Genomic DNA, 15,181 nt, shown 5'->3' on the forward strand with positions numbered 1-15,181 from the left:
CACGGATCGATAGAAGATCGCCTTCATGATTACCCTGCTAACAGGACGCGCTCTACAATGGGCGGAGTCACTCTGGAATTCCAACAGCCCGGTGACGCTGACTTTTGATGCCTTCACAACCCATTTCAAGGAGGTCTTCGGGCAGACGGATTCCGAGCTCTCGGTGCCTGAATCCACGTATTCGCCAACAGATGGCAATATACGAGAACTCAATCGGGCTGGAAACCTTCCTCACAAAGGCTATTCGCATCTCTCAACACCTTACTGCGTGTGAGGAGGACATACCACCTGCTCCACCACTCTTGGGGCCTTCACCAGTGCTTGCACCAGAGCCCATGCAGATCGGCTTCAATCCTCTTACCCGCATGGAGCGGGACAGGAGAATTAACTCCGGACTCTGTCTGTACTGTGGGGCGAGTGGTCACCTGCTCCAAACCTGTCCTGTGCGTCCGCCCCGCCCAGCAGTGAGTACCATCCAACTGAACCCGCAAATCAGTGCTTTAACCCGCATGACCATACAACTAATTTCTCCTCACACTTCCATTCCAGCGCAAGCTCTCGTCGACTCCGGATCATCGGGGAACTTCATCTCAATAGAGACATTGAATCGCCTTCATCTGAAGCCGAAACTTCACTCTCCAACATTGAACGTCCAAACCATCCAAGGAAAACCACTGGGTCGGGGCAAGGTCAGGTACCGCTCTCCAACCTTAACGCTCCGTGTGGGATGTCTACATGAGGAGGTTCTTTCATTCCTGGTACTAGAGCATTCCTCCGTGGATATAGTCCTGGGACGCCCGTGGCTTACACAACACTCTCCGAACCTAGATTGGAAGAATGATGAGGTTCTCCAGTGGAGTGAGTATTGTCAACTACATTGTCTACGCCGTATAACTCCCCCTAACAGTTCACCCATCCAGAATTGTTCTACCAGCGTGGAGAGTCCCTAACCGGTAAAGAAATTCACCATACCCTATGAATACCGGGCGTTCCAGGACGTCTTCAATAAGCAGGCCGCCACTAAACTACCACCCCATAGGCCATGGGACTGTGCCATCAACCTGCTGCCTGGAGCCAAACTCCCGAAAGGTAGAGTGTACGCTCTGTCCATCCCGGAACAAGCTGCTATGGAGGAATACATTCAGGAGGCTCTCCGACAAGGCTTCATCCGTCTATCTACCTCTTCCGCTGCGTCAAGCTTCTTCTTTGTCAGCAAGAAGGATGGGGGACTACGACCATGTATAGACTACAGAATTCTGAACTCCCAAACCGTCAAATTCCCGTATCCTTTGCCTTTGGTTCTGGCTGCCCTTGAGGAACTTCGTGGAGCTCGCTTCTTTTCCAAACTGGACCTGCGAAGCGCCTATAACCTCATTCGAATTTGCCCTGGAGACGAGTGGAAGACGGCCTTCATTACACCTACTGGCCACTATGAATATCTTGTGATGCCATATGGGCTTGCCAACTCACCGTCAGTCTTCCAGGGATTCATGAATGAGGTGTTCCGGGAGTGCCTCCATCGATTCGTCATCGTCTATATTGACGATATCCTCATTTACTCCCGGAACCTGGCCGAACATCGCCACCACGTGGAACAGGTCCTTCAGAAATTGAGAGAATATCAACTGTACCTCAAGTTGGAGAAATGCGAGTTCCACCGTTCTACCGTCCAGTTCCTCGGGTACGTCATCTCACCCCAAGGGGTGCAGATGGACAATAACAAGCTGCAAGCCATTCAAGACTGGCCCACGCCCTCTTCTGTGAAGGAACTACAGAGATTTCTTGGCTTTGCCAACTTCTATCGCCGATTCATCCGATCCTTCAGCACCATTACTGCACCCCTTACCACAATGCTCCGCCACAAACCCAAGAGTCTAACATGGTCCCCAGAAGCTAGAAGAAGCTTCGACCAGCTGCGAGAAGCCTTCTGCACCGCTCCTACCCTGGCCCATCCAGACCCTCAACTACCATTCATCGTGGAGGTCGATGCCTCTACAGTGGGGGTTGGTGCGGTGCTTTCCCAACGTCACGGAGAGCCTCCAAAACTCCATCCCTGTGCGTATTTCTCCCGCAAGCTTTCCCCGGCGGAGCAGAACTACGACATTGGGAATCGTGAACTGCTGGCCATCAAGCTCGCTTTAGAGGAGTGGAGACATTGGCTGGAGGGAGCTGTTCACCCTTTTCAGGTCATTACTGATCACCGGAACTTGGAGTACCTCCGGGATGCAAAGAGGTTAAACCCCAGACAGGCCCGCTGGGCGCTTTTCTTCACCCGTTTTCACTTTACAGTTACCTACAGACCAGGTACCCAAAACTCCCGAGCAGATGCTCTCTCCCGTCTGTATCAGCCCATGCAAGACACTACCGCCCCCGATACCATACTCCCTCCAGCCCTCATTGTAAGTCCCATTGTATGGTCACTTGATGAAGACATTCGACAAGCCACGCTCACAGAACCTGCTCCGCCGGGAGGTCCAGAAGGGAGGATCTATGTCCCTACCACTCTCCGCCTCTCCCTTCTGGACTCACTCCATTCTTCTCTGGGCTCTGGACATCCAGGCAGCGACCGTACCCTCTCGCTCCTCCAACATCGCTACTGGTGGCCCAACATGGCCCGTGAAGTTTCCCAATTCGTCAGGAGCTGCTCAGTTTGTGCCACTTCTAAAACCCCCCGTCATCTACCTCATGGTAAACTGGTTCCTCTGCCCCTACCTCGCTGGCCCTGGTCCCACATCGGAGTCGATTTCATCACCGACCTGCCAAGGTCCGACTCCCTCACCTGTGTCCTCGTAGTGGTGGATCGGTTTTCTAAGGCCTGTAAATTGATTGCTCTTCCAGGGCTACCCACCGCCATGCAGACGGCAGAATCACTCTTCAATCACGTCTTCAGGAACTTCGGCATCCCTGAGGATATCATCTCCGATCGTGGGCCACAGTTCATCTCAAGGGTCTGGCGAGGCTTCTTTAACCTTCTAGGGGTCTCTGTGAGTCTCACGTCCGGATATCATCCACAATCCAACGGTCAGACTGAGCGGAAGATCCAGGACATTGGAAGGTATCTTCAGAGTTTTTGCCACCAGAACCAGCATGGCTGGAACCGCTTCCTCCCATGGGCCGAATACGCACAGAATTCACTCCGTCAGCACTCCACTGGTCTAACCCCCTTCCAGTGCGTACTCGGTTACCAACCCCCATTGTTTCCCTGGGATGGGGAACCATCGGAAGTTCCAGCCGTGGACTTTTGGTTCAGAGAGAGCGAGAGGGTCTGGGACTCAGCACACGTTCAGCTCCAACAGGCAGTTCGGAGATATAAGACCCAGGCCGATACCCGTCGCCTTACTGCCCCACCATACCAACCAGGCGAAAAGGTATGGTTGTCTACGCGGGACATTCGTCTCCGGCTGCCCTGTCGTAAGCTGAGTCCCCGGTTTATCGGTCCCTTTACCATCAGGAGGCAGATCAACGAGGTTACTTACAAGCTGGATCTACCACCGCTATTCGCATCTCTCAACACCTTACTGCGTGTGAGGAGGACATACCACCTGCTCCACCACTCTTGGGGCCTTCACCAGTGCTTGCACCAGAGCCCATGCAGATCGGCTTCAATCCTCTTACCCGCATGGAGCGGGACAGGAGAATTAACTCCGGACTCTGTCTGTACTGTGGGGCGAGTGGTCACCTGCTCCAAACCTGTCCCAGCGTCCGCCCGCCCAGCAGTGAGTACCATCCAACTGAACCCGCAAATCAGTGCTTTAACCCGCATGACCATACAACTAATTTCTCCTCACACTTCCATTCCAGCGCAAGCTCTCGTCGACTCCGGATCATCGGGGAACTTCATCTCAATAGAGACATTGAATCGCCTTCATCTGAAGCGAAACTTCACTCTCCAACATTGAACGTCCAAACCATCCAAGGAAAACCACTGGGTCGGGGCAAGGTCAGGTACCGCTCTCCCACCTTAACGCTCCGTGTGGGATGTCTACATGAGGAGGTTCTTTCATTCCTGGTACTAGAGCATTCCTCCGTGGATATAGTCCTGGGACGCCCGTGGCTTACACAACACTCTCCGAACCTAGATTGGAAGAATGATGAGGTTCTCCAGTGGAGTGAGTATTGTCAACTACATTGTCTACGCCGTATAACTCCCCCTAACAGTTCACCCATCCAGAATTGTTCTACCAGCGTGGAGAGTCCCTAACCGGTAAAGAAATTCACCATACCCTATGAATACCGGGCGTTCCAGGACGTCTTCAATAAGCACATACCGCATCACACCTACCTTTCACGTGTCCTTGTTGAAACCCTACACTAATCCCATGTCTCCTTCCTCCCCAGGACCTGACGAGCCGGAGGTACGTCCTCCTCCCGAGATCGAGAACGAGGAATCCATCTACAGGGTCAACTCCATCCTGGATTCCCGACGTCGGGGCGGCCGCCTCGAATATTTGGTGGACTGGGAGGGCTTTGGGCCGGAGGAAAGGTCCTGGGTGCCTAAACATGACATACTAGACCCCTCTCTACTATCTGAATTCCATGAGCTCCATCCACATAAGCCAGCTGCTAGAGGACGTGGCCGCCCCCGTCGTCGGCATCGGGCGTCAGGAGCCGCCCGTGGAGGAGGGGGTACTGTCAGAGAACCATCAACCTCGTCAGGTCCCAACACTCAACCAGCACGATCACACTCACCTGAGTTCTAATCACGCGCACCTGGTACATCCCAATCAAGACGTGCATATAACCACTGCCTCTTGCCACTCACCTTTGTCTGGTCTTGATCGTCACGATCTTCAGGCTTACCCTTCGCTACGGATACAAATTCCAGTCAACATTCGTCTGTCTCTATCCCTGGCCCGTCCTCCTGCAAGAGAGTTACAGCCTGCCTTCTTCGGCCAGATAAGTCTGTGATACTGCTCCATGCTTACCTGCCTATGCTGCTCTGCAGCTTCCTTTCTTGTGACAATAAATATCACATTAACCTCATTCCCCTCGTTTGGTCTCCTTCTGTTGTGTGACACTGACATTATAAATGAGCTGAAGATTATTTACCACACAGAGTTTATTCTAAATGGAGGGGATTTTAATTTAACTCCAGATGAGTGGTTAGATAGAGATCCTTCCAAATTAAATTTTTCCCATGTTAATAACATTGTTCAAAATTTTTGCTCTTCAAATCTTCTGATTGATATCTGGAGAACTCAGAATCCATGCATTGGATGATTTACTTGGATTAAACCCAATGCAAATGTGAGATCAAGAATTGATTATTGGCTTAGCACTGAGGCTGTCTATAAGCATGTCTATAATTGCTCTATCTCTAGTGCTTCTTTAAGTGATCATTGTATGATTGAGTTAAGTTTAAAACAAAAGGGTGAATCTAGTAATTCCAAAGGGTACTGGAAATTTAATGCTGACCTATTAACTCAGAATGACTATTGCACATATATAAAGAAGATTATAACTGATATCGGTAAGAAATGTATGCCAGGTGGTAGTAAATGGGAGTTTTTAAAATATAAACTTTGAGAATTTTCAGTAACATATGGGAAAAATCTTAAGAAAAAGAGATTAGCAAAATAAATTCAGTTAATAAACGAGATTAATATGTGCTGGTGCAAATCTACTCTATCAGATGAAGATAATAAAAAACTTAATTTATTTACATTCCTCACTGGATGAACTTTATGTAAGGAAGGCAAAGGGTGCATACGTGAGGTCAAGAGCAAAATGGATAGAGGAGAGGGAGAAAAAAAGTTCATACTTTTGTAATCTTGAAAAAAGATGTCAAGTAAGAAATGTTGTGGATAGTTCATTGATAAATCAGAATTAATGTTTTGATAACAATATTATTGCAAGAGAGGTGTTTCAGTTTTACTCAAATTTATATACCTCATCTTACTCCAGTGTTGATTCGGAACATTTCTTTAAGAAAGTAAAAAATTATATCCTTACTGTTCAGAATTCATTTAAAGAACTATTTAAAGACTCTGATTTGACCATTCAAGAATTAGATTTAGCCTTAAAAAAAAAAAAGAAAACTGGTATATATCCTGGGCCAGATGGCCTAACCTCAGATTTTATTTTGGGAAGATTTAAAAAGGTTATTGTTTGAAGCACTACAAGACTGTATTAGATATAATAATATATTGCCTACTATGAAGCAGGGTCTTATTATTTTGATTCCAAAACCTGGTAAAGACAAAAGGATTTTAGTCAGTCAGTCATATGTATTTATAAAGCACATTTAAAAACAACAGCTGTTGGCCAAAGTGCTGTACAAAATTGAAACATATACCAAAATACAAGAGTAAACAAAACACAGCAACAGATAGCACACTACAGTTACACCACTGAGCTTACTTGAGACCATATGCAACAGTAAATAAGTACGTTTTAAGAAGAGACTTGAAATCAGCGTATGTTGGAGCAGATCTTATATAAAATGGCAAATTGTTCCAAAGCTGTGGGGCAGCCACTGAAAAGGCACGGTCACCTTTCAATTTCAGGCGTGTCCTTGGAACAGTCAACTGAAGACTACTGGTTGATGGAAGTTCCCTGGAAGCATTACAGTAAAACAGGAGATCAGAGATATATGACGAAGATCTATGATTTTAGATAATCTACGACCTATTATTATTAATATTTTCCGGAATGATTGCTGCCAGGTTAAGGGTGGGACTTCCTCAAATAATTAGTGAGACTCAATCTGGGTTCCTTAAAGATAGATCAGTTCATAACAATATTCATTTGGTGCTTGATATCTTATCTTAATTGAAAACGATGGTTTTATTTTATTTTTTAATTTTTTAAAGCGTTTGATATGGTAGAACATCCGTTTCTTGTTCAGACAATCAGTAATTTTGGTTTTGGGCCAAAATTTATCAATATCATCAAAATGCTTTACAATGACATAAATAGTTCAGTGGCTCATCCCAAGGGAACTTGCCCAAGATTTCAGGTGAACGGATGTATAAGGCAAGGCTGTGGGAGTTCACCTCTGTTATTTATTATGGTTGCGGAAATGCTAGCCATTCTAGTTAAAAATTAGAATATCGCTGGAATTAATTTTATGGATCATCAATTTATTATTAGTCAGCTTGCTGACGATACAACCCTTTTTTTTTTAAAGATCATACGCAAATCACATTAGCATTTCATTCTGTAGAGTGTTTTGCCAAAGCATCAGGGTTACAGCTAAATAAATCGAAATGTGAACATATGGCTATTCACGAGCAATTTCACGAGAAAATTGAAATGTTAAATACTGACAAAAAAATTTAAAAATGTAGATCAGTTTTGAACTCTTGGTTACAGAGAGATATCACAATTTTCGGAAAAATATTGTTATCAAAAATTTAAAGTATTTCTAGATTAATTTACCCAGGTTTTTCATTGCCAATTTCTTCCAGAAAGATAAAAGCTATTAATAAACTTAATTTTGATTTCATCTGGAGAAAGAAGTACCACTATATAAGGAAAAATGATATAATAAGCAAATATGAGGATGGTGGGTTAAAGGCAATAGATTTTGATAGTATGAATGGTGTACTTAAACTTAAATGGCTTCAGTCTTTTATTAGAAATGAGCCTTCATACTGGTTTGCAGTTCCATCCAGTTTGTTTAAAAAATTTGGAGGTATAAAGTGTTTTTTTCTACAATGTGACTTTGAGATATCTAAAATTCCATTGAAACTGTCGGATTTTCATAAACAAGTCCTCTTGTATTGGAAAATGCGGTTTAAACATAATTTCAGTCCTCATAATGTTTCCTTATTGGAGGACTGGTGGCAAAGAGGTATTTGGTCAGTGCTGCACATTATGGATAAGAATGGTTGCTTTTTTTAGTTTTAATGATTTCAGCACTAAATAAAAATTTTAAGTGTGAGGAAAAAGTTTATTTGAAAGTTATTGAAAGTATTCTTTTACCATTTCTTATTATGTTAAAGGGGATTTTAACATATTCCACTATCATTCCCAAGATTTTGGATCTTAAATTAAGACAATTCTAAGACAAGAAGTGTACTAATAAGTTTATAAGAAATTGTCTTGTGCAGGAAAGCTATCCTGGTCCAATAAGAAGGGACTATATTTTTCAACATCTAAATAGAAAATCAATTAATGAATTTAGGTGCAAGTATTTGTTATTTCCTCTTCCACCAAAATATAAAGAAGTGCTCTTTAAAATGTTGTACGATATTTATCCTGCTAAGGAATTTCTGAGATTAAGATTTAATGTGGATTGTAATATTTGTAAATTCTGTAATAATGATGTAGAAACTGTTGAACACCTATTTCTTCATTGTTATCTGGTTAATTTGTTGTATTGTATGTAATTGGATTAAACAAAGAATATAAATTTTCCATCTATTACTTGGGACACGTTGAAATTTGGAGTTCATTTGGAGGACAAAAGTTTAGACTTTATTGTAAACTGTTTACTTCTCATATTAAAATACTTTATTCACAAATGTAAAGTTTTGAATAAATGTCTTTAAAAGGAGCTTGCCGGGTATACAGAGGCCCTAAAAATTATGAGAAGTGATAAGGCCAAGAAATTATTTGATTTGTTTAATAAGTGTGATTTTGTTTAATCCCCTACATTGATTATGGTTGCATGAATGTATTTTTATTTTATTTTATTTGGATTAATGTCTTGTATGGCGGTTTATTTCTCTGTTATAGTATGAATAATATGAATGTCTCAGGCTGTGAGGACTTAAGATGATGTTAAGATGATGTTGAGATCCAAAATAAAAAATAAAAATAATAATAATAATAAATGGTGAGGAGATGCAGGAGAACGCTGCTTCTGGCGCTGCTTTTTTTTAAAAATTTGCACGTGCATAGAGTGGGGGAACTATGACATCACTTTGTAGGCGGATCGGCGGTTAGCATGAAACTGGTTCCCTCTACAAAAAGCCAATAGGATTTTTCCATAGGCTTTTGGATTATCGCAAAAAATAAGTTCTGTGTTCAGTCATTGTTCATGAAATTTACACGTTTTGTCCATCAAGATAATCTTCACAAAATAATATAACTTTGATTAATTTTGAAGCCGAAATAAAAGCACCAGAACTAAAAAGCTAAACTTAGGCTATAAACGAACTACACCTCCACGGTCGCTCGCCTTCAACGTCACCACCACCGCGCTCCCGACAACTGTTTCAAACTTAGTTTTAACATGTTCAGTGAAGGATTTACTCTGTATATGAATGTTAATCCACGCTACATGAACCTTTTCATATAAACTGGAATAAATACAAAACTAGAGCCAAACTAAAACTGAAATGAGACATTAGTAATAAATAGTATAGTGAATAAATGAAATAATCTTAACTAAAGGACATTTGAAACCATGTATTTCTGTACATTTCGAAATAAGGTATTAAAAGTCATTATGCCATGGTCCGTCTGAATGCTCAATTCTGATTGGCTGGCAGGTGTTGATTAAATTAATTTAACTGCACAGGTAGTACCAGGTCAGTTTAATCACGTTCTATATCAATGCGCTTCCTATAAACATTGGTAACCATAGTAACATACAGTTACATTTGAATAGTAATACAGACGAAAATAACCGTCATTTTTAGCGTTCCGGTCAAATATTGCAGCACAAATATTATTAACATCTTTACTATGTGAATGCTGGAAAATGACCATGGCATAAACGGGATAATCAACGGCTAGCTGTGCATTAAACGATTTGAATGCACTTTGCGGAGGCACGTCGGGTGGTTCTTCGCCTCCACGTCGTGCATTCAAATCGTATAATGCACAGCTAGCCGTTGATTATCCCTTACATAAATCCTTGATTAATATGAATATTTTAATTAAAAGCGTGTCTCCACATACTATTCAATAAAATTCTAGTGCATTTAATCTATTAAATAACAGCAGAGTGAACGAGTTTTTGGATATGGTAAGATTAAACTTATTTTGGTGAACAAAGTACCACATTTCAGCTATCGTTTTGTTAGGGTGGGTACACAAAATGTTATTTTATCCTTGCTTCTAGGAAAAGCTTCTTGTGGCCGTAAACATTTAATTTTAACGTGGCTTTAAGCACTATGCATCATTATGTAGCCGATGGTAGTAGTTTCTCCCGAATTGGTGGAATGAGGGGGGCGTGTCGCTGGTTAATATAGCCTGTCGGGCCTATAAAGGTAGGTGGTGGGTGGTTTTGGAGGACACGTCTAATCATCATGCGTGATGTCATCGGATTTCTGGTGTGGCGCGGAAGCGTGTAAGGGGTAAGGAGTTGTTTGTTGTGGTAGGATTTTAGAATGTGTATGTACTACGGTTTTATGGATTTTTGTCTTATTAGTGTGGATTGAGGAAACCTGCGATACACTGTTACAGAGTGTGCTGTATAAGATCACGACGGAGCTTCCTGTGTACCACGAGTTGTATAGACCGGTAAGATGGCTTTAAATTATGGTGACGTTATGTTATCTAGTAACTAGATGTGTCCTTATGAGTATGTTAATTTGTTTTCAGTTGCCAACTTAAGGCCAGGACCAAGCTTTGAGAGACGTTGCAGTGGTTTTTTTTCGTGGGACGCTGTCGGCTGCACGCTCGTATATAGACACTGGTGCTGTTATTTTCTGGGCAGCCGTGGAGTGCTGACCGCCTCGTTCTACGGCACGGTACCCAGACTATCAGTGCGTCTGTTTCAGCGCGGGCTATACCGAATATCGACCGAACGGAGGTTTGGCGTGCCGCTGTTTCTCCATTGCTGTGTGCTCTTTTATTCTAAGGTTTGGGACGCCCAACCGACAGTCATTACAGAGCCCTTGTATTTGTTTTAAAGGTCTCGAGATGTAATAATTATCTGGGTTTGCATTTTAGTGTGAGCATTGTTTTGTCTGTCTGTTTGTTTGTTTTTGCTGAATTTCCTTGTGGTGAAATTGTTCATTTTTGAACTGGTATTTTTTTGGTTTTATTTTTTATTTATTTATTTATTTATTTTTTATTTAGTTTCTTTTGGTTTTTTGTTAACATCTGTGTTTGTATCTTTAATTGCTCTTGCTATTACTCTGAGAGTACTAGTGATGGCGTTGCCACAATTACAGTTTCACTTTCACCACTTAAAGCCGGTAAATGTGGTGTTTACATGGATTAATCGTAATATGAGTTTACCTTATGGTCTGATACCAGAGTATCAGTAAGCGATAAACTCGAGCATCTTCCCTCCGAAGACTTATGTCGCATTTCGGGCCAAAGCAAAAAAACATTGTTGAACAACAATATAAATTGCGGGAAACTATTTATTGACTATTCTACCATTAATTGAATTACAAATTATGCTACAACTGGAAAATACTGTAAATTGATAAACTGTTCGGCATGATGACGTTGAATGTCTCCGACAGTGCCTGTAGTCCCATTTAGCAACTTGTTAACAATCATCTTTTTTAAGAAACATAACAGTTTAAAAAAAAATCACGAGTGTGGTGTAACTGGTGTGTTTTATGTCGTAGAATAAAACGTGAAAGTATCTTGAGCCTGTGTGAACCACAGACTTTATTCAAGGCATTTAACCAAAATCCCATTCAGAAAACCCATTGACTTTGGGACGATGGAACGGAAGTGCTAAAATGCTAACTCGCTTCCGGGTTTTTGCCTACAAAGTGACATCATAGTTCCACCACTCTATTACCAAAGCTGCTTTAGACAGTCATTGTGCAGTACCGCTACCTACCGACTGGAGGATGGTAAACGATTCCATTTGTATGTAAACCAATCTCATGCAATTTAACTAATTGGACCTGACTTGTTCCAGAGCTAGCTTTATTTAAACCCTATTCATAATTTTGACAGTTAACAGATTTATATTGATTCTAAGTAATCGGAGTACATACATTTATAAAGAACGATTATTAAAATAAAATCAAATAGATGCAAATACTTAATAAAAAATTGTGCCAAGAATAATTTTTTTTGAGTGTACCAATATGGACCGTTTAGATGCAAAGATCTTTTGAAAATGTACTGCCCCAGTGACAGCTTTTGTTCCTTTTTTCCGAGAGTGTACCCCCCAAATGTATACCAGGTATAAAAATTTTTCAAGTTTCAAGAGTACAATAGCAAACCCCGGCCAATTGGAAATATGTAACTCTACGTTTCTGCAAAACCTGAAATATGTTGCTAAAAATTTGCACTTGTAACATGTCCACATTCAGGTGCTGTAAGTGGAATTGTTGTGTTTTTTTTTTTTTTTTTTTCTCCATTACAGATCCAGGTTTATTAAACAGTCCAGTCCATGGGGAAAACAAATAAAAATGTCCCTGTAAGTACAAAATGGTTGTAAATGGCAGTTTTATAATGAAATGTTTGGTGCTTGGCACTAAAAAGCATGTTCAATTTTTGCTAAAACAGTTAAATGTGACTGTGGCAAATGTTTTATTACATTGGTTATATACGCATCATATCAGAGCTGTTTGTAAATGAAATATTGTGGGAGTGGCACTAAAAGTGTATTGCTCAATTTCATTTGAAATGAACTCTACCCAAAACAAATAAAAAAATAAAATAAAAATAATAATAATGTGAAATAAAGATACATTTTCTGAAGTAACTATGCAATTTTAACATTCTTCTACAAGGTTTGGATTGTGATCTAAGTCTTTGGATTGTGGCAGTTACACTGGATTCTTTTCTGACCGCTCAGCATTGCAAGTGCACCACTATGGTAAAAGTTTACTGAGGGCATTGTATTTTGCAGTGAGCCTGGGCTGACAAAAGCGTATGTATACATATGGTCTCAAAGCTAACATACATTGAGTAAAAACCACAAAACTCCAGTTTTATAGGGTCTTTAACAAAACCTGATACATTTGTGTTGCGGCTGTTACATGCTATACCCGGATCTTAGACAATACTTCTCCTTAGCTCACCCCTAAGTAGTGCTTCAGAAAATGGAGAGGATCACACGTCCTCTAAAAGTGATTTAAATGTTGATGGAAGTTGAAAAGGGTACGTACTGCAAGCCATTACAATCCGTTTAGGTCTTCAAACCGAACAATCAGGATATTGCTCCAAATGGCGATGGCCTACTTAAACAGGCTCTAGAGAAATGAACAATAAGGAGGCTCTTCAAAGAAACAGCTGAAGGTGAATGCGTGCATGAGATTTAAAGCATGTGCGAGATTAAATGAAAACCATATTAACTCTCCTCTAAAGTCTTGGAAAATGAATTTATGATTTGAAGTGTGAAATTGCAACATTCTGGGGGAGAGATATACAGTAATGTGAGGATACCTCTTACTTTATTTCTAACTGTCCATTAAAAACTTTAGGAATCTCTTGCCGCAGAATATGGATGTGATCAAGAAATAACAGGTTACTATCTGTTATAAAGCTGTTAAATTGATCCCTTTTGAATTAAAGCAAATTTATTGCATGCAAAATCAAAAAAAAAAAAAAATCATAATAAGAATGAGCTGCTTTAGGGTGTTGACTGTTACCTCCACCTCCACTGGTGCTTATTGTTTAATTTAATGAAGGTTATATATATATATATATATATATATATATAGAGAGAGAGAGAGAGAGAGAGAGAGTATACATACTGTATATAGTATATACACTGTATATATATATATATACTACACACACATATATAAAGTATCTCACAGAAGTGAGTACACCCCTCACATTTTTGTAAATATTTTATTATATCTTTTCATGTGACAACACTGAAGAAATGACACTTTGCTACAGTAAGTAGTGAGTGTACAGCTTATATAACAGTGTAAATTTGCTGTCCCCTCAAAATAACTCAACACACAGCCATTAATGTCTAAACCGCTGGCCACAAAAGTGACTACACCCCTAAGTGAAAATGTCCAAATTGGGCCCAATTAGCCATTTTCTCTCCCCGGTATTATGTGACTCGTTAGTGTTACAAGGTCTCAGGTGTGAATGGAGAGCAGGTGTGTTAAATTTGGTGTTATCACTCTCACTCTCTCATACTGGTCACTGGAAGTTCAACATGGAACCTTATGGCAAAGAACTTTCTGAGGATCTAAAAAAAGAATTGTTGCTCTACATAAAGAAGGCGTAGGCTATAAGAAGATTGCCAAGACCCTGAAACTGATCTGCAGCACGGTGGCCAAGACCATACAGCGGTTTAACAGGACAGGTTCCACTTAGAACAGGCCTCGCCATTGTCGACCAAAGAAGTTGAGTGCAAATGCTCAGCGTCATATCCAGAGGTTGTGTTTGGTAAATAGATGTATGAGTGCTGCCAGCATTGCTGCAGGGGTTGAAGGGGTGGGGGGTCAGCATGTCAGTGCTCAGACCATACGCCACACACTGCATCAAATTGGTCTGCATGGCTGTCGTCCCAGAAGGAAGCCTCTGTGTCAAGCGTGTGCGGCGGCAACCAGGTGAGGAGTACAAAGACAAGTGTGTCTTGCCTACAGTCAAGCATGGTGGTGGGAGTGTCATGGTCTGGGGCTGCATAAGTGCTGCCGGCACTGGGGAGCTACAGTTCATTGAGGGAACCATGAATGCCAACATAAAGCCTACTTTAAACTCGACTGTGTCAAAGAGAGATGCATACAAAATGCAAAACAAGACAAACCACTGATGCAAGGTTCTTTCCCACCAAAATTAATGCCCGTACCATAGAGGGAACAACGCAAATATGTGAACCTTACAGGACAGCAGAGAAAAAGGATGCAGGAGAAGCAAGTTTAACACTCATTTCTGCAATAATTTTAATGAAAAAAAGTGAAACAAACAAATAAATGAAGTGAAACACAGATGTCACTTTCGGTTATTGTAAACATTTGGCAAACACACTCAGTTTAAATCTAAATTAAAGACCCATCTCTTTAACCTGCCATACACATAACACACCAACACATTTCTATAATTCAAATCTGTTACATAATTATTAGACTGCATTAATTAGGTCAGTCGGAACCGGGAAGACTTCTTGTTACATCGTAAGAAGAATGGCATCTTATTCCAAGGTCACTGTATCCCCTCATCTGAGCCTGGTTTCTCCCTGTTTTTTTTCCTCCATTTCTGTCATCGATGGATTTTTGGTTCCTTGCCACTGTTGCCTCTGGCTTGCTTAGTTGGGGACAAATACTATCTGCCAATATTGTTGCACAGACACTATTGGAAGAGAACTGAACTGAGCTGGATGATGACATCACTGAATCAGTGA

At 41.3% G+C, this 15,181-nt stretch overlaps 1 long non-coding RNA gene across 1 annotated transcript; it reads left to right on the plus strand.

Annotated features, from left to right (window-relative positions):
• Positions 1-10,204: 10,204 nt before the first annotated feature.
• On the plus strand, positions 10,205-12,383 carry LOC131523711 (uncharacterized). Its single transcript, XR_009266836.1, has 4 exons — positions 10,205-10,250; positions 10,325-10,416; positions 10,498-10,708; positions 12,236-12,383. It is a non-coding gene; the product is annotated as an uncharacterized LOC131523711 (long non-coding RNA).
• Positions 12,384-15,181: the final 2,798 nt, after the last annotated feature.

Source organism: Onychostoma macrolepis, chromosome 17, assembly GCF_012432095.1.
Source record: "Onychostoma macrolepis isolate SWU-2019 chromosome 17, ASM1243209v1, whole genome shotgun sequence".
Classification (NCBI taxonomy): Eukaryota; Metazoa; Chordata; class Actinopteri; order Cypriniformes; family Cyprinidae; genus Onychostoma; species Onychostoma macrolepis.